This window comes from Crocuta crocuta, unplaced genomic scaffold (assembly GCF_008692635.1).
Source record: "Crocuta crocuta isolate KB4526 unplaced genomic scaffold, BGI_CrCroc_1.0 scaffold448, whole genome shotgun sequence".
Taxonomy (NCBI): domain Eukaryota; kingdom Metazoa; phylum Chordata; class Mammalia; order Carnivora; family Hyaenidae; genus Crocuta; species Crocuta crocuta.
In genome coordinates, this window is record NW_027532411.1 from 645329 (window position 1) to 665750 (window position 20422).

General features: G+C 36.3%; 1 long non-coding RNA gene across 4 annotated transcripts in view; it reads right to left on the reverse strand.

The window, feature by feature from the left end:
- Nucleotides 1-11978: 11978 nt before the first annotated feature.
- LOC144243790 (uncharacterized) overlaps nt 11979-20422 on the reverse strand; it is a 537988-nt gene continuing 529544 nt past the window's right edge. For all 4 annotated transcript variants that reach the window (XR_013338774.1, XR_013338772.1, XR_013338773.1 and 1 more), the window contains one exon: nt 11979-12245. This is a non-coding gene — a long non-coding RNA (uncharacterized LOC144243790). The remainder of the gene's footprint in view (nt 12246-20422) is intronic.

Genomic DNA, 20422 nt, shown 5'->3' on the forward strand with positions numbered 1-20422 from the left:
CACATTTCCTCCACTCCGTTTTGGAGTATTACTTAGGGTGGGCTATCCCTTTACTTGACCCAGATACCACAGATCCAGATTTCACAAGGCTGACAAGCATATTCAACTACAAAGTGCATTTTTTAGTTATGAGACAAAACCCAGGTCAAAACTGCGTATTTATCTTTGATTCATTCTCAACCATATCCCATATGTACCAAGGTCATCAGGATTTAGTGATTTTTTTCCCCATTGGTTGTGGTATTTTCATTAGTTTTTCCTTCCTTTGGCCATTTGCCTATATTAAGACCTCTATCGGATACCTAAGTGGTTTGCTCCATTGTTTTCTTTCTCTAATCTACATATATGTACTAATCAAAGAATTATTTTTAAAAACCCCTTAGAATAGTTATTTTCCTGTATCAAAATCTTTAGTGACTATATTGCTTAACTCATAGATGGTAAACAGCATGCATTCTGCATCCATATCCCCGTTGCATTCATGCCTACAAGCATAGAGCTCTTTCCATTGCACCTTGAAAATCCAGAGTCAACTCATAATCTTTGCTAATACAGATTTTAGGATATCCTCTATAAATCAATTTATCCATTGACCAAATCAGACATGACATATGATATTTGTTATCCTGGGCTTTCAGAATGAAGTTTCATCCTCCTGATCCAGATTCAACATCTGCCTAAACCTTTCTTGAGCAGCCTTTCCACTCCTTTTCTGAGAACTCGCCGGGTGCTCTTTATTCCACTCATATCGTTCCACCAAAAAAACCCTTTTCCTTCCATCTCTGTGACTTTTCTCACAGCAGTCCTTCAGTTTAAATGTCATTCCTGGTCTTTTCAGCCTATCAATATGGCTTTAGAAGAGTCCTATTTCTTTGTGACAACCTTTGCAATCCAGGCTAACACAGTGTGAATGGTTTCTTGCCTAAATCTGTAGTCCTTTTGGTCTATTTGACTCATTTGGTAATTAACCGCATGATATTCTTGTTATTTCTTCTTATTTAATCTTATATAATTATCTAACTTTTTATTTCTTTGCATCTTGTATCAAGCAGGTTGTACTTTTGAATTCATATTTTTCCTCCATACTTTATAGTAGCACGGGAGCTCATAAATACAAGCCAATGTTCTACGTAATTTTTTCTTCATACCCAAAGGACGAGAAAATGGTAAAGGAAAATATCAATCATGCAGGAATTATAATATAGTAGAGGGGAAATACAAAGAAAGTAAGAAAGCAATAAATAAGGTTAAAAAATAATAATTAAATTCAAGCTTACATGTTGTGACCAAAGAGTGAGGTCACCATGCTAAAGATAATCTGACCTTTCGGAAACAGAAATCCTATCTGGAGTTTTTAAGCAAGAGTATGATATATATTGCAGAGAGAGATGAATTGCACTCTCTTCTTTTCCTTGGCGATATATTATCCAACTAACTGCCTGTGTTCTGTTTAGTTTTTTTATAAAGCCAAATGAGATCATCCATATTCAGGCTTGTTCAACTCTACTCTCTCAAGTAGCAATCAAACAGCTGTCTTCAGTTGCAACTTTGTGACTCATAATACATTCATCCCAAAATGCCCTTGTACATCTTGTAGACCATATCATCATCATCATAATAATAGTAACACTTAAGCATTGTGTACAGTCTTTTTCATCTTCAAAGCTTCTTTAAATTCTATAATGCAATGAAAACGTGACAAGTTGAAAAAGTATGGAGGGTTTTTATTGTTCTAGGAAAAGGGTGTTGAAGAGAGCAGCCTGATTACAGTGTGCAAACCCCTGAAAGGGTCTACAAGTTAGCAATGTGCACATAAAATGAAACTTCAGAGCCGAAAATTATCAGGTTGAAATTATCTCTCCTTTTAGTGTAAATGGAACGGACATCTTAGCTATTAGAGAAATATCAAGTGATGTGGTTCTTTTCTGAGAATCGGTTACTGTCTTAAGTATCACATTAAGCTTCAACTTATAAAGAAATAAATGTTTTGTTCATCTTTTAAAAACCCTGTATGCAAGCTTAGATGTTTAGATACTCTTTTGTGAAAATAGTTCTCTATATCCAAGCTAAATTTTTGGGTTTAGTCACCATGTTATTTTTACCAGTCACCTGAACTGCCTACCACGTTCATTTTTTTGCAGGCTCCTCTTTTTGCAGCTTAAATGACACATTTCTTTCTCCTCCACCATATCCTTGGAGCTTCTTCATTATTTTAGTTGTTCTTGGCTCTCATTCAAAAAAATCAGAGTTGCCCCAAATTTCCTTATTTGGATCCCAGAAAAAAAAAAAAGAAGAGAAAACACTGCTTTCTTTTTGGACCTCAGTATTTTTCTTTGTGAACCAACCAACCATTTACCATCAATTTCTAACATCAACTACCCTGCTTTTCAATTTTTTCTCACAAAAGCTATAAATCGGTGATCATTATGGCTTCACTGGCCAGACCAAAAGTGTTACTAAAAGAGTTCCACCTATTTGCTTTATTGAAATTAATATAGAACAGGCAATATTGCAATCTACCATTTCATGAACCACTGGCTCCCCTGAATCCCAGAGAGGCAGTGAGGATGGCAGGAAGACCAGCTCTGAGAGAAGGGTACTTATGTCACATTAATCTGTAAATACTGGTTGCTACCCCTGATGCCTGTGGCCGGGAGGAAGACTCCCCAGTACCCCACTTTTCCTCCTCGCTATTTCCTTTTACTTGGGTTGAAGGGGTGGGGGAGAAATCCACAACTCTTTCCCCTGTGCCATTCTGCATTCATCCAGGAGGTCAGAGACACTCCCCTCCCTAGAATCCTTCCTGACCCTCTGTAGACCCTTGGCAGACCCTCAGCAACCTTAATCTAGGTCATGACCCAAAGGGAACCACTGATCTATGATGATTCTTTTTTTTTTAATGTTTTTTTTTAAAAATTTATTTCTAGAGAGAGAGAGAGAGAGACAGCGTGAGCAGGGGAGGGTCAGAGAGAGAGGGAGTCACAGACTCTGAAGCAGGCTCCAGGCTCTGAGGTGGCAGTCAGCACAGGGCCCGACGCGGGGCTCGAACCCACGAATCGCGAGATCATGACCTAAGCGAAAGTCGGATGCTTAACCGACTAAGCCACCCAGGTGCCCCATGATCTATGATGATTCTTAATTATCTTTCAGATTCACCACAGAATAGCATATTTTTAATTACTTTCCATGGATATGTTGCTTTATACTTGTTTAATTTTTATTATTATTTCTGTCACCATTTCCAGTTCTTCAGGAGTACTCCCATTTTAACATATTTCTTAGTGTTGACAATTTAATTTAATGTTGGCATCCATCTGCAAACTCCATTAATATAGATGCCCTTCTCCAATCTTTAGGAAGCTAAAGGAAAATATACTTGTAATCCCTTTGAATACTTTTATATAACAAAATACACTGTCACTGAATGTGTTCTTTGTATTTTGGCCTCTTTTTCTTCCATATAATTTTTTTGATGCTTAACTAATTCAGCAAGTGTTATTTGGGAAGGAAAATTAATGCTTTTATGAAATATGAATGTATTACCTTATGTTTTATTTCATTTAGAATTCTTCCAAGCAATGCTATGTTTTTTCTAAAACTAATTTGCTCTTACGTTACTAAGCTGTTTTCCAAGTCTTTAGGCCTTAAGTTTTTTTTTTTTCCCCTGATCATATTTGTTTGGTTACTTTAATTGTAGAATTATATCTGCAGTAACTCTTCTCATTTTTTAAATACCATGAAATCCTTCACAATGTTGGATACAGGATTCCAGAGTAATACCTAAATACCTAAAACCTAAAGAGATACGTCCAGGTTTTTATTTCTTATTTATTATTTTTTCCTATATACAGTTCTTATAGGCCTGGATGTGGGAATGGGTGGGTGGGTCTTGATATGTTTTTGGCATATCTGAATCCTTGTTATGAGATGCATTATGCATGAGGTTTGCTGTACAGCATTATTTTTTAAAATCCAACTACATACAGTAACTTTCCCTAGTGTAATCCTATAAGCACTCCATTACGATGATTAAATCATCTCTCCACAACTTTCCCAGCCATTGAAATTTATATAATGAATATGTAAAGTCATGTTAGCTAAATCACTTATATTTAGCATACATTCAAAAATATTCCTTGATGTTATCAGTCCATAGTCAAGTTTATTAAATACTTATGGTATAGTGAGCAAGCTTTGTAACACACAAGAGAACAGATTTCTCTTTAATTTCAAAGGAAAACCTTCACATCTTTATAACTAATAAATTAATAATTTATTTAATTAATAATAATTTAAATAAATTAAATTTCCTCCATATCTTGAAACTCCTCATTCCCTCTGAAATATGCCCAGAGGTACTAGCAGTTTTTAAGAGTCCTCTATTTTAGAGGCTGTTTCTTTTTTTGCACATGGTTTGTTGATTTGTAGATACATTTCAAAGATTGCACCTTTAACTGACATGTGAATTTCCTCAGTTAGGAATTCCAAAATTTTATAGGTATGCCACTTGTGAAGAAATATCTTACCACATAGGCTGGATTTGAGTAGCTCATGGAAACTGAGAATAAGCATGGTTATATTTTTCGCATTATCAAATTATTTCCATCCTATTTGGAACTGTGGATATAGTCAGTCTTCTCTGGTTGGGAGTTTTTACTTCCTGGGCTATAAGTTTTTAGCACAAAAGGCTGAGAATCGTCAACCAGTTGCTCATTTCTGGTTCTTGCAATCTATATTTAACTAAATCGCTAAAGAGAAAATGATGCTGAGCTTGTCTAAGTATACAATTTAAACATGTTTCTTTTATAACAACAAATCAGATAAAATGGCAAAACATATATGCATCGTTGAGATGACATAAATGTTGTGCCTATGCCAAAGAAGAAAGTTAAAATAAAGCTTTTTCTGGGATTTATTGTATGATGACATCTGAATGCATTTCTTCAGGGCAATGTAAACTACTCTATTCAATAAACTTTTTCTAAATATTTAGAGACTGTTTAAGATATTTTGTTTTTCTTTCTTTTACTTTTTTTGTGGAGGAGGGGGGCTCTCCAAAGAATATTAAATGGTAGTTAGAAATGTTTAGAGTCAAGTAATCATTGAATTGAAAGGAATCTAAAAACTTGACCAGTTGCCCAAGCAATGTAGAAATCCCTTTGTTCTATTCAGTCTCCATGTGAACACTCCCAGAGACAGGAAAATGATTGCTTCATAAGATAGGCAGATTCATTTTTGGTATTTCTAATTGAAAGAAACCTCTTCCCTGGTTTCCTGCCACATCCACCAATTGTTCCTGCCTACAGACTCTGAATCTTCTAGAAACAATCTATTACCATCTACTTCTAATATCATTGAAAACAACACTTTCAACCTTTTGATTATAAGGCCCTCAACGGTTTGCCGCTGGGGTTGAAGTGCCCTTCATCAGTTTTGCCACTCCCGTGCGCACAGGCTTCCGTTTGACAATATCCTCCAAATGTCGGTGCCCGCAAATTGGAAGCAAGTGTCAAATGAGCTCTAATGAGTTGTAGGTGCAATGGTAATACTGTCTTCCTTCACCGGAAGTTAATAGACCGCAGACGTTGTTACCTTTTTAGCACAGTTGTCATACAACTGTCATACAACATGGAGCGTGCTGGCAATTAAAAACCACAAGTTCTTTTTACACGGCTCTTGTATATATACACTTTCATGTATCCTGAACTAGTAAATAAAGTTATCACCTAAGATACCATCCTACCTTGTGTTAATGTTACCGTTTTTGACAACCATTTTAGTAAATAGTGATTTGTAATGAAATTCAGAATTCAGGTTAGTTTGGTAATAGATTTACGCTCCCCCACCCTTATCTGTGGTGTCGCTTTCCACAGTTTCAGTCATCCCCGCGCTCTGGAAGCAGATGGTCCTCTCCCTGCCATTGTCAGAAGCTCAGTCGTAGCTTAACACTATGTCACAATGGCTACGTCCTTCACATCACTGCGTCTTATCACACAGGGAGTTTACTATCTCAAATCATTACAAGGATAAGTATAGATCAGTAAGATATTCTGAGAGAGAAACAGAGAGAGAGAGACCATATTCACATAACTTTTATTACAGTATGTTGTTAGAGTTGTTCTATTTTATTATTAGTTATTGTTGTTAACCTCTTAGTGTGTCTAATTTATAAATTAAACTTTATTAGACGTATGTATGTACAGGAAAAGTAATATGGTACATATAGGGTTTGGTACCTATGGTTTCAGGCATCCACAGAGGGTCCTGGAATGTCTCCCCCAGATAAAGGAGGAACTGCTGTATTCATTTTTAGGCTACCGATGACGACTTCTAGTAATTACTGCATTTTTCCCCTACTTGCTTATAAACCATCTATCTGATAGCATAGTCTTGCATTTGACTGGGGGATGGCAACAAGTTGGCTATCACGTAGTTGATGCAATTTGCTTTCACCCCTTTTAGAGACTTGGGATCTTTTCACATCTCTAGCCTGGCACCTCTCCTGTTGTCCATTATTTCTTAAAGATTACTAACACTGATCTCATCACTGCATCTGCAAATTCTTTCAGCACCATGGGATGTTACTCCTAAGACGACCTGAACTCATTTGAAGTGCTAGGTATTTTTCTACTATCTCTTCATCTATTCCGGAATTCAATTCCCTCTTAACGATGTTTGTTCTAACCTTTCCAGTTTGAAGATCATGCTCCTTGATTGAAAAGTTGGGGGGTGGGGGGGAATGAAGTTGAGTAGTTCTGCTATTCTTTGTTGCCTGTTAACATTACAACATCTTTCCTAAGCAGTGAATATAGCCCTTCCGTGTTCACGTTCTGAAGCCAAATAGGAACATTAACAAGAACAACAAAAACCTATTTTTATTTTTAGCATTCCAATCATTAATAATTCAAAGTCTTAATACCATTAATTAGTACAGAGGGATTTTTTTTCTGTGCTAAGGAGATCGGCAGCTCCCTAAAGCAGAAAATCATTAAACGAGCTAGCATGCGGGACAAATCCATGATGAAATTGAAATTGTATATTGTTCCTTCCAACTGATGTGAGGATCTCTAAAAATGGTTTCCTTTTATTTTACTTCTAAAGTTAAAGAAATCAGAAGGCTTTATTTTCAAACAGAAGAATAAAACTTGATTCAAAATCAAGTTAAGTTTTCCAACTTTATTCGCAAATATGCTCCTTTTTGTGGTTTATACTTTATATGTTTGAAAGTTCTCTCTTCAGAAAATCTTGCAAGGCAGGAAAAATCATATTTCTAAACTTTTTGCAGGTTTTATAATGGCTTGGTGGAAGTTCTATGAAGACAATATGGATACAGGGTTCTGTAAAACATGCGGTCTTCAAATTTAATGATCCAGGGGTAAAGAGGAATGAGTGCTTTGAGGTCCTTAAAATGCTTTGTAAACTAATAACAGGGCATTTTGGGTTTTCATTTTTAGTATTTAGGAGCCGATATGTATTGATTGCTTAACATATGGTTAAATAGATTTATTTACACAGGTTTGCCTATACTAAATACATGTCAATATGTACACATTTATGTAGTACATTCAGTCTCAAGAAACATTAATTAGCAGCTACGCATGCAAATAGGCACTTGCACTACATCACTTTTTTAACCATACATATAAAAACATTTTGAGTTACACTATAAAAGTGCTAATGTTTTAGAGAAATGTGACTTTATTTTTGTATATAAACATCTGTCAAAACAGTGTATTTTCAGACAAAGTAGTTGAAAAACTTAATTAAAGATAAATTAAAAATACACACAACATGTTAGCATATCAAAAACAAGAGTAATATTATTAATACTAATTTCTCAGGTTAAAGAATTTCTGTTAACATCTTTCAAAGGAAACATCCATACAGATTAAATGACATTCGCTCAATGATTACTCTAAAAAGGGAAAATGTGTAGAAATAGAAAAGTGGAATCACGTTTCAAAACTAGAAAAAAAATGTTTTTAAGAACACTTTTAAAAATTATCATAGTGTGACAAAATTAAATAAATAGTAACATAGCCAGTAGGGATAGTTAGGAGATGGTATTTCTAAACATATAATGAAACACCATCTATAAAATAAAGGGAGGCTGATAAATTATGGAAAGGCTTATATACATAGTGATGAATATCTTCCTGGGATGTATGTAAGTGGTTATCACCAGACACCAGGAAATACAACTAAACATTCACCATCAGCCCATGGGATTTAAGCCTGTTGCTTGCAAAGACATTCTTCTGGATCAGCCTCCGTCCAAGGAGGCTGTCAGCGTGACTCATGTTACCCTTGCTGTTTCACCGCGCCTGTGCTCCTACCTCTGTGTGGTTTTATTTACTTCTCTTTTTCCTTCTCTGCTTGCCTGCATACTTTTTCCCTACTTGGTCAGGTTGCTGATGCTATGCTGGATGACTTTCATCTATTTTGTTTATCTCAGACAACCGTAGTTGTTAAGAAGAAATGATTCTGGTATTAATTCACCTTTCGAACCACTGCCTTTTGGTAACATTCAGTGGAATGGGATGAACTTTAGCATAGAGTAGTTTAATTCATTCTGTACCATGGTTACAAACCGTAGACTAAATCCCGGCTAGCCATCTCACATTTAATGCCACTGGATATGGGAAAACAAAAGAGCAGATGAACTAAATATCCTGTAAGGGCAAAGCCTGTATCAACTTTTTCACCATTTTGCAGTGCTCAGCACATGGAAGGTGTACATAAATAAATGTTGAATGTTCAGTGAGTCTACTGATCAGAAAAAATCTATTACTACATGGACTATTAATAGCAGCCTAGTCTCAGTAACCTAATAAAAATTTATATGAGCTATATGGGCAAGTTAATTCTTCCTACTCTGACATATATACAGTTTTCTATCTCTTGTATTCTGTCAGTAACCATAAAATTACAAGAGTCTTCGAGCAGAAAAAGGACCCTGGATGCCATTTTATAGATGAGAAGATTGAGGTCTACAATAATTCAGATCTACAATATAAAGTTAAAATTCTAGGGGCACATGAGTGGCTCAGTCGGTTAAGTGTTCGACTTCGACTCAAGTCATGATCTCACGGCTCATCAGTCCGATGCCCCACGTCTGGCTCTGTGCTGACAGCTCAGAGCCTGGAACCTGCTTCGGATTCTGCGTCTCCCTCTCTCTCTGCCTCCCTCCCTCCCTCTCTCTCTTTTTTCTCTCAAAGAGGAAAACATGTAAAAAATCATAACATTTTAAACACTCAGTAATTGTAGATATTTGAGTGTTTTTACTATATGCTAAGCTATAGCAAGTAATGAAACCAGAAAACTCCCTTCCCTCATGGAATTTACATTCTGTCCTTCCTACCAAAGAACTTGATCTATGATGGATGTGCTACATATATGTGAGATAAATGATAATTGCTTAGCTAATTAGTTATGAAGCTGATTTCTGTCCAGATCTCTAACATGTTAATATTTATAAATTTTCTGAAGTAGTATGTGGCTTTCCTGATAATCATCCAAACTGTAATTTTCCAAATAATTTCAAGGTGAGATAAGTTACTTTTTAATTATACTTATTTTTTGGTAATAGTCACAAGATACGTAAGATCAAATAGGGGTGGGAAGGACTGGATTATTGAGTCTACCATATCACAGGGCATTACTCCCTCTGTCTCTGTCTCCATCTCTCTCTCTTTCTCATACACACACACACACACACACACGCACACACACACACACACACACACATCCTACATATGTGTGTGTGAGTTTACATACATATATGTAACTCAATGACTCCATAGGCATTGTTAGTCCCATTTTATAGATGAGCAAAATGAGATTGAGAAAAAATGGCATAGCTACTAATAGACATAAGTAGATTTTCACCACAGAGCTGCCTGACTCTAAATCCCATCCCAGGCTCACAACTACCTACAACTAATCCTGTACGGCCAGCTGATCTGCCAGGAAATTAACCTTCAGAGTATGACTTACTCCCCAGCGGATTTTAGGGCTACCGTGCTACATTGCACCTGGATTCTTCAGGTGCTCATCTGAGGGAATCCCACTGAAACCTCACACAGTTTTCAATGCCAGACAGAAAATTAAATACTGGATAAAACCACCAGTATAGACTGCATTTTTGACTCAGGCTCAATAATGATTTCTATTTCACTTTTAAAAGTAATATGAGCTAGCTAGCAGAACACTGCGGATTTGAGTCTTAAGAAATTAATATTCCAGCTCTCGAACTGGAACGATTGCCAAATCTAGGGGACATAAATCTTTCTGGAACCCTGCTGCATTGGAATTTGTTGAACACACTCTCCTGAAACTCCCTTCTCTTAGCTCCTGGATGTGCTCTTGTATCTTTGACTGATTTTTCTTAGTCTCTTTCTCTCAACCAGTGTTGCTCTCAGGGATTCTGCATCCCTTTACTCTTCTAAGCCAAGCTATTCTCCCTGTGTGATATGTTCTCCTATCATGATTTAAATAACCAAAAATAGACTGATGGCTCCCATATCTTTATCTCTACCCCGACCTTTCCTCAGATCCACTACGGGGTAAATCCAAACTCCTGATGGACATTTCCCTCTTAATTTCCCAGTTCTCTCACAGTTTGCTTTGCCAAAAATTAAAAATATCATCTCCCATATCTTCTTCTTGTCGCCTGGTCCTCACTCTGCATTTGCTCTGTAACGTGTTTCAGCTTAAGTGTCTCCAGTCCTTGACTCCAAATGAGATTCACATTAATGCTTGTGGCTTACTGCTGTGTTAGCTACTGTAAGACCCCGGCAATGTGTTTTACCCCTTCAGGCCTAGGCTCAATCCCTCTCAAAATCTAACCCATTGCCTGGTCTCAGTTTAGATCAGTGCTTCCCAAACTTCAATAGACACATGAATGAGCACAGGATCTTGATAAGACAAATTCTGATTCAGCAGTGTTGGGTGGGGTCTGAGATTCGGCTCTCAGATTCTGCCCATGCTTCTGTCTGCAGACTACACTGCGGAATCATCTTCTCGCTGCTCTTGTTACCTCCATATTTGCCCTCTCAAAGTAGCCTCCCTTTACATTGGCTCCAGAATGAGCTGGAAAACTAATCAGGTCTGCTGCTTAACGTCCTGCTCTCTCAGGCACTAGAGAAAATTCTGGCTTCTTCCTATGGTTCACAAGGCCGTCTAAAGTCCTAGCACCAGTCACCCTCTCCAGATATAACCCACAGCGTGTCACAGACTTTAATGCACCAATAACACAAGCTTCATCTTCGGTGACCCTTTCATCAGAAAGCCTTCTCGGGTCTTCATTACAGTATTCTCCATGTGTGCCTGCGTATTTCCTTCCACGTGTTTATTCCCCATTTCTGTATCACAGGCTCCTTAAGGTGAAGGGCGATCTCTTGGTCACTTTTGAGATCCACAGTGTCTAGGACAGGGCTTGCATATAATAAATCTTCAGTAATTATTGGCTGAGTAAAACTGAAAATATTTAAATTTTCCACTTTCCACATTTAAAAGGGCATCAGCCTCTTGAAGGCAAAATATAAATATGCCATCATGGTTTTAGTGGAAAACTACAGCATAAACTTGAACCATTGGACCAAATTAAGAAACAGTGGCAGAGGATGATTCAAGAAATTAATCAGAAACCAGCTGCTTTTAAGTCTTGTCTTTCTTTGTGGCACATTTTCCTCATGGATATTAGAGAAATATCTGAATTTTTTTATCATCTCAAAATATGAAATAGTGTATCACACTCCCTGCTGAAGTGATACTGCTTTGATGAACTAACTCATAATCACACATGCCAAATATTATGAAAAGAGAAGAAGACATAGGAACACATGGAAAAAAAAACACTAGTTAAAGCAACAGAGTTCATTCAGTGGGATTGAGATATATATTTGAAAAAAGGCTGAAAAACACAACTTACAGCAATTGCTAGAATACAAATGAATTTTGTGGATGTATGAGTTTATTAATGCCATTAATTTTCAACTATGTCATCTCATTTTTAATATGCAGAAGTCTTATTTGAAATACATAATACATTCAGCCAAAACCTCTGATGTCAGCTACAATCACAGATGAAGTAAAAACAAAACAAAGTTTGGGCTTCCTCCTGGCTGTGTTTAGATGACTTACTAAAATGTGCAGGTACTGAGACCGTCCTATTGGTAGATCCCGGGCTGCACAGTTCACTCCCTGCTCCGGCAACATGCCAGGGAAAATTCATGATTGATGACCTGTGGAAAGATTAGAAGGAAAAAAATGCTACACTTGCTTCTCTACAAGCAGACTGAATTTGCCTTTTCAAAAAATAACTATTTTCTTCTCAGAGCTGTTTGCATGTAGGCAAATTCAGCTGGTTTAAAAAGCTTCCCTCTATGAGAAAACATAAAGGTAAACAGCTTAGTTTATGGGAAAATGACCTTTATTAAGTAGCTGTGATGGCCAATTTTCCCTCTAAGGTAACACATTTCTGGGCTGTTTACAAATAGGTGATAGTCTTAGCAGAATGATTAAATGTGTCACCAACATAAACCAAACCAGTTTCTACTGAATAGTAGTTTACATCAATTTCTGACTTACATATGCTTTTTTTTTGAGACAGAAAAAAATACATTATATAATTTGCTCCTACAATTTAAGGATTTAGTGCCTCTAATTTTCCAAGTGAAACAGTCTTTAATTCTCCACACCTGCATTCTTTTGAATGGGTGAGGACTGCCCCCCCCATCTTCTCTATCTTCAGGAAATAGGGTTTTTTGGGGTCCTTTTCTTGTGTGGATGTGGCATGTTTTCTTTGAGAGAGTCTTACTGTATTGTAGGAGTCAAATAAGCATGATTGACCCACTCTAAACTTCCACAAAGGAAAAACATGTTCCTAATGACAGCTGCTTTAAAATTACTTGTTCAGGTGGAGTTTCGATTCTCATACGTGTCAGGATTATGATGCTGTTGAAGGACAACTTAAAGTATTTACAGTTACTCTGAGCCCTTTGAACATTGAAAACAATGCTCCTTTCTATCCAAAGGATATTCAAATAAAGTTATACATTGAAAGGGTCTTGGCAAAGCTGCACTTATTGGAAAACATTCTAAGTGCCTGAGGGAGGTTAGGGTGTTTGTATGCACTCGTGCCACAGGCAACTAACTTCTAGAATGGTCCTCCTCCTTGATGTGTGCACTAAGGAACGCTCCCCCACCTCACTCTGGTGGAGGACAGTTTCATGAAAGCATATTTGCCTTTGCATGGCACCTTTTATCCAAGAATATTTATGAAGTGACATTGAGACAAAATAGTGGATAAAAATGAAACAAGGAAGAAGGAAAAAAAAGGATTCTTAGAAAATTATTTGTACTGAGATTTCTATCAGGGGAGTTTAGTAACAAAAACAAAAAGAAACTATCCTCAGTCATGAAATTTTATCTGTAAGTTGCCACTCATAAGTTACCTAAGAAATATTACACCAACATTTTAAAAAGTTGAATTGGGAAGGATTAAAAAGCTCTGTTTTTTGGGTTTTTGTTTTTTGTTTTTTACTTTTTTTTTTTTTGCGGAAGGATTAAATTAAGCCCAATTCAACTCAACATTATTTCCTCTGTGAAAGGACATAAAAAACAAAAGTGAATTCCTAGAAGTATGGAATAGTATCAAATGGCACAAAAGATAAAATGAAGTTTGAATGTTTTTCAGGTGCTGTCTTTCTCCTAAAGTTACCCAACAGAATCACAATTGAAATGCACACAGTTTAAAGAAAATATTGCTGACATTGGGGTATTTCCTCTTTAAAGAAACAACTTTTAGTTAGGAATGAAAATGTATGGTGATTCTAAAACAGGCCCCAGAATATGCAGTTTTATGTGTGTTAAATTATTGGGAATATTACAGTTGCTCGGTGTTCATTTAAAATAGCATATACAAAAACAACAACAAAAACCCCATGGCATTCACAATAAATTGGATTCTCCTACATGTAAGGAGAAGGTTAATGCAAATAAATAAATGCATATTTAAAAATAATCTGGTCCCATCCATTCTAAATACAGATCACTCTTCTACCTTCTCCAACAGCATTTCTTTCCTTTTTTTCTTTTTTCTTTTTTTTTTTTTAAGGGGCACTAGAAAGAACAAGGAAAATGAGTTATTAAGATATTTGGTTGAAATAGGAACATTCAGTGTGTTGACCAATGTTAGGTGAAATCCTCCCACAAAGGGCCACCTTCCCATTAAGACACTGTTGCTCAGTTGCTGGCTTAGGACATTTTACTGGAAGAGCTAGAGAGACAAATGGAATGATGCACATAAAGCACTTAGCATCAGCCATTGCTTGCAACAGGTACCTAGAAAATTTCAGCGATAATGAGGGTGGTCATGCGGATGATATGATGGATGATAATAACATACAAACATACATGGAGCAGGGAGGAACTACAATAGTGTATCCTAATTGCAAGTAATATCTGCTTCTACTTTAATGCATAGAAAACATGAGAAATTTATTCTTCAAGATCTAGTGTCACAGACTTACCGGAAGAGGTAATAGGTATATTTAACAATGAATATTTTCAATGCCATTAAGCAAATTGTACTTTTAAATTAAATTTATAAAAAGTTGGTTTTTGTTTTTCAAGTTAATGGTCCAGTATTTAATCTTGAATTTCAAGGAAAAGCAAAACAACATAAATCTGCTAGTAGCACATCAGAAATGCTTTGAAAATGTATTGGAGCAAAAGCTTTCAAATTGTGTGAAGCGGTCAGGGAGAGGTATGATGTATATATACTTCAGTAGGCGAACGTTAGCGTTTTGTTACTAGAACGTTAGTCTCTGAAATGTGTGTGACATATTAACTAGTTACACAAATTAGATTTTAAAACCCTCACACATAGTCTGGCAGGTTAAAAATACTTTTACCATCTTCAGGAAATCACAACAGTAAAGGCATGTGTGTGCTGGAGGAGCTACTGTTTTTAGTGACATTTTCTTTAGATGTTGGAATCAAGTTTTCTAAATCTTTCCTAAGAGCCTTCGTCATGAGGAAAAAAAATAATTGTCAAGCTGTAAAAATGAATGTTTGGGAATTGCTCAGATATAAAACCTCTCAGAGGACACGTGTCCCAATAACTTTTTTAAATTTGTGAGCCATGAGTCCCAGAAGTGAACACTATTTCTGCTTCTTAGGATGATCCTTAAATACAGAAATGAGACTGCCCTGATCCTGTGACTCGCAGAATGTTCGTTGTATCCATTTCATTGACCTAAAATGTAACAAGAAAATAACATCCTCATGAGCTGTGTGAAGGAAAAGTAGCATAGCAGTAATCTGGCTCATAGAAAACTGTGTAAATCTGCCTGTATTTCAATTATGGCAAAATCAGGTTAAAATAATACTTCAGTCAAGAATTTTCAATTTTATTTTGCTCTTGCAATTACTTTTTTAAAATTCTGGAGAACAGTTTGAAAGGCGAAATGGACCCCCTTTTCTATTCTTTGGGAGAATGAGAAATAATTTGGCAGTCCTAAGTATTAATCAACATTTATATGTCAGATTAAAAAATATAACACTTATTAAAATATATATAAATAAATACATAAACACATTTATAAATAAATAATTGTTTTTCATCTTTAATAAAATCCACACACCTGGTCTCAAATTACTAAATCAAACTAGTCAGCATGTTTTGGATAAAGTCACTAAGCCAATCCAGAGAAGTGGCTCTTCAGAAACCAACATGGCATGGTCCTTGGTAGAAAATAACTCAAGGTACTCTAACAATATTCTAGAAAAATGTAGCTGTGACATTAATCTTTGATGAGTTTTTAGATCCAGTTAGGATACCTGCCGAAAAGACTACTCACAAAATAATTTCCTTTACTCTTCCAAAAGTGCCCATCTCTTTAAAACGTTTGCACTGCAGTGTGACTGCTTTTTAAATGTTGTCAGCTACTTAGAATGATGGGGCCCTCTTTGTTTGTCAGTTCATTAATTTATTTAAGATGTGTGTATGGTCAGATTCATGAAGGTAATAAATCTCTTTTGTAGAGACAGATAATTACTTTAACATGGCACGACACAATAACACAGAACTTAATACAAAGCAAGCTTAGCATATGCATGATAGGAAACAATAGAATGTAAGTATTAATAGAAAATAAAAAACAGTTCTCAATTACATAATCATTGAAAAGAACACATTTAGAAGTTGAACATTTGATATTTTCTCCCTCTAACAAGCTTGCCTTATTGCTAGATACTTTCCCACATTAAAATTCCACTGATGCCACCGTATTCAGATCTCTAGGGAGCCCTTTCTCCCTTGAAAATATTTTGGGGTTTCACAAAAATCATTTGCCTGTCTCACTGGATTGAACCTCAAAGACTCCTTTGACGCAAGTGTTATTTTGACCACGTGAACATGGTTTCCATTTTTTAACTAGATTAAAACATGCATGAACAAACTGCTCATTGAACTTTAATGTCGCTTTGTTGCTTTGATGGTTTACAGATTTCTGTTTCATAGATGGATTTCCCCCATACATTCTAAAAGTGAAATGATACATTGTAATTTGAATGATAATTTTGTTTTGATGATTTAATTGATAGCAGACAGAAGGATACGATCCCTGCTTTTCCATTTATGCTTTTTCCCTAGCTGAACAGATGAGACAATTAGGAGTTTCATAAACATCTGTAAATAATTAAGGGATGTTACACTAAACTGTACTTCCTTTACCTTCACCCTGACTTTTCTTGAGGAACTACATGGTAATCCTGGCTCAGAAAAAAAGGACCTTCTTCTTGTCGGTCAGAAATCCTTGACTTTTTTTTTTTTTCTTTGTCAGTTTAGGTGATGATTAAAGGCAATCTGCCCACGTTAATTTTCATGATGCCAGGGAAAGTCTTCCCACACCCTTTATGGTTATCATTGCAACAGTATTTGCATCCACTAAGTTTGTCTTTAGCACAGCATTCTAATACTGGGGTTTTTTTTTTTGTTTTTTTTTCTTTAAACTGGGTTTTTCAAAAACTGTTCCTATGTTTTTACCAATCTATTTTCAAAAACATCAGGCAAAATGCTGAAAGAAAAAAAAAAAAAAACCAGAGCATCGTTTCTAATCTGCTTGCTTGATTCTCTAGCAATACCATATTTTAGAAGAGCTGTTTATCTTTGCATGGACATGTTAAAAAAAAAAAAAAAAAAAAAAAGGAGAGTGCCAGCTGTTCAAACCTGCTTCACCTCTGTTGCATCCAAGAAACTATTCATTTCCGTTTATCAGCTATTAAAAAGATTAGATTACATCCCAAATGGACTCTGACTTTCAGTGAAGAGCGTCCTCAACAGATGAAAAAAAAATTAATTCAGCTACCAGAATGTCTCTGTTGGCTTCACTCCTAACAGGACCTTACAGCCTAGTAGAAAGAAAAATTATATCAGCAAACTGAAAAACAAATCAAAACGCTTTCACTGAGTGCTGTTTGGTTATCCTAACACATACGAGGTCAAAGGTGGAGGAGCTACTATATATTTATTTTGACCTTGACCTGCTGCATTAAGTTTTCAATGTTGTTTTCTATTTATAGAAAGTTGAAGCCCGGGGAAGTCTTATGGCATTCTCTAGATAAACTGTTTTTCTCTAAGCCCACCTTCTAAAATTCCTCCCTCCACTCCTATCCCCTCAATGCAAGCAAAGTTTGCATTGTTGGTAGCTGGTTAGACTTTTCCACTGAAAGGTTCAGGAATACTTGAGGGACATTCTTTTTTCAATTACTAAGAAATAGGGTGAAATCATAAATGGTTCAGTCTCCCAAGAAGTTTATTTGAATTTTTACACTTTGAGGTACAGTTTCCAGATAGACAGGTGTTACAGAAGTAATCAGCTAGAAGTTTCACAAACTGGTGAAACTCACGTATCCAGTCTTCCGGTCGAGAAACACACCAACCACAGAGAAGTACCTCTCTGTTCCTCCCTTTTCCCCACTAATGGCGGCAACTAGCCTAAGCTTTACTGAACCTTTTCAAAGAACTTAGTGAATTATTACAAAGGGAACGCCTACATTATATCCATCACCTGCGTCAAGATACTGAACTTTGCCAGCCACCCAAAAGTCCTTCCTTCCATGGGCCCCCTTGCTAACGGCGGCCATTCCTTCTTCAACTTCTGTCCTCGTTTTTATATAATCATTTCCTTGCTTTTATTTTTATACTTTTGTCAACCAAGCATGAATCCCTACACATTACACTTTAAACTATGTTTAATCTTGGTAGGTTGGATAGCTCTCAGGCAGGGCAAACAATTCAAACAATTGATATAATTGATAATACAGCCAACATATTGATTTATATTTACTTGCTATTGCTGCACTTCAGCCTTTACATGGTATGCACAAAACCTTGGTATTATGAAGCCTGCAGGAGAAACAAGTTAAAGTGGATTAGTCAATGGTCTAGGAAAGAAACAAATCAGTAACTAGTACTTTAACTCCCCTTCTGACAAGGCCCAGGAATGGATGAGCTGTGAACAAAAATTAACTACCTTCACTTAACTGTGTTCTCCCCGCTCTGGGCCAAATGTGTGATTCCTGACAGATTTGCATTTTGCCTGTTTGTACCTTACCTAGAGTATTAATGAACAGAGGACTCCAGTCTCCAGCCCTGACAGTCCCCTTTTCCTTGTAAAGTGTATTTATTCATCACCTCATTAAAAGGAAGAAAATGAACAAAATATAAACAAATTAGGTGAGAGGACAGTAGGGGTGGTCTACTATTAAATTCTAACCTAGAAGAAAAGATTGCCCCAGGAACAGATAGATGATAAGACTTCATGGCCACTGCAAGTCTTTCTTTTCCTTATTATTAGCATTCCATTCAAATATGGGTCCAAGACACAGCAATGGTGTGTGTAAGTGGAAATTGCAGAACAAAAAAAATTGACACACACACACACACACTCACACACACGCGTGTGCGCACGTGCCCAGAGAAAAAACAATCCTCCCTATCAAGAGCGCTTGTTGCATACAGTATTTCTTTTGGCAAAGTTTAGGCATGTCTTTCTAGTTAACAAATGTATTCTGCTGTCAGCTCCTTTTAAGAATTATACTCCATGCCTCATGCCAAATAACCTCTTTAAATATTAATAAATAACTCAAGGTATCTTAGAGAGTCTGTGCTTGAGGAATTATGTTAATACTTTGAATAGAAATGACAGAGGGAATCCCCCCTTAGATATCTGCTCCCAGGAGGAAGCTTCCCCAAATTCTGCCTCCAAACTGGTGCACTCCCATAAAAGAGGGGAAGGGAATAAAAAGGAAGTCAGTTTATTTTATTTCTATGAGCTATATGGTGCACAGACCTACTGTGAACTCCTCCTAAACTGTGTGGTTTCATTGTCAAGATTCTTCATTGTTAATACAAACCAGGCCATCCTGATCCTGCCATGTAACCGACATTACAATATTTGCTGCTTAGATAAACAAGAATAAAGAGTCCTAAGTCAATGGCTAGAAGAATTCACTAAATCTTCTTCTGTAATCTGTCCTCATGTGGTGGGAACTTGAAGGAATCTTTTAATTAATCCTGTTGCCATAGAATGTGCCTTGTGTTTGATGTGCCACCATTATAAATTGTGTATATGTGTGTTTTCCTGGCTTTATCCCAGTCAGCTGACTTTACTTTTTCTTGAAGAGTCTTTCAGAGGCTTTCAATAATCATATACCAAGGCAAAAATGATTTTTCTCTCAGTTATCTTTAAAACAGTACAAATTATCCCTTCTAGAAATCACCCTTCTCCCATCGACTTTGTCCAAGAGATACAAACAACTTTCAAGTTAAGATATTCATCAACTCAACTTTGTGACATCAGCAAAGGCTGAGATAATTTACAGAGGAGCATCAGGTTAAAGGAGGCTGATCTTAGGAGGTGATCTGTGTTCCAGCCTTCCTCACAAGTGGAACTTAAGAGGATATGGACTCCAGCTCTTGGTTTCTTCCAACATAATCTCAAACAAGAGCCTTCTAGCTATACCCAACCTGATCATCTCAAGGAGAATTAAATATCTAAATTCATTACTATCTAGTTGCATTATTTTTTCATTATGAAATTAGTATGTTGTTAAAACAAAGCAGATCCCATATTTAAGGGTTTCCAATCTTGTTTTGTTCAGAACTGGGGGTAGAGGCCATGGAAAATAACACAAAACATAATTAGAAAATTATTCTCTAATGCAAAAGTATATATATTCTATAATGCAAAAGGTTAATATTTGAGTGATGTGTGTCTGTGTATATATACCCACATATGATGTGTATACATATACACATATGCACAAATAATGACACACACAGTCATTATTTGAACTAATTATGTTCTATGAAGTTGCTGTTAACACTGAATTAGAGCATATTGAAACATTG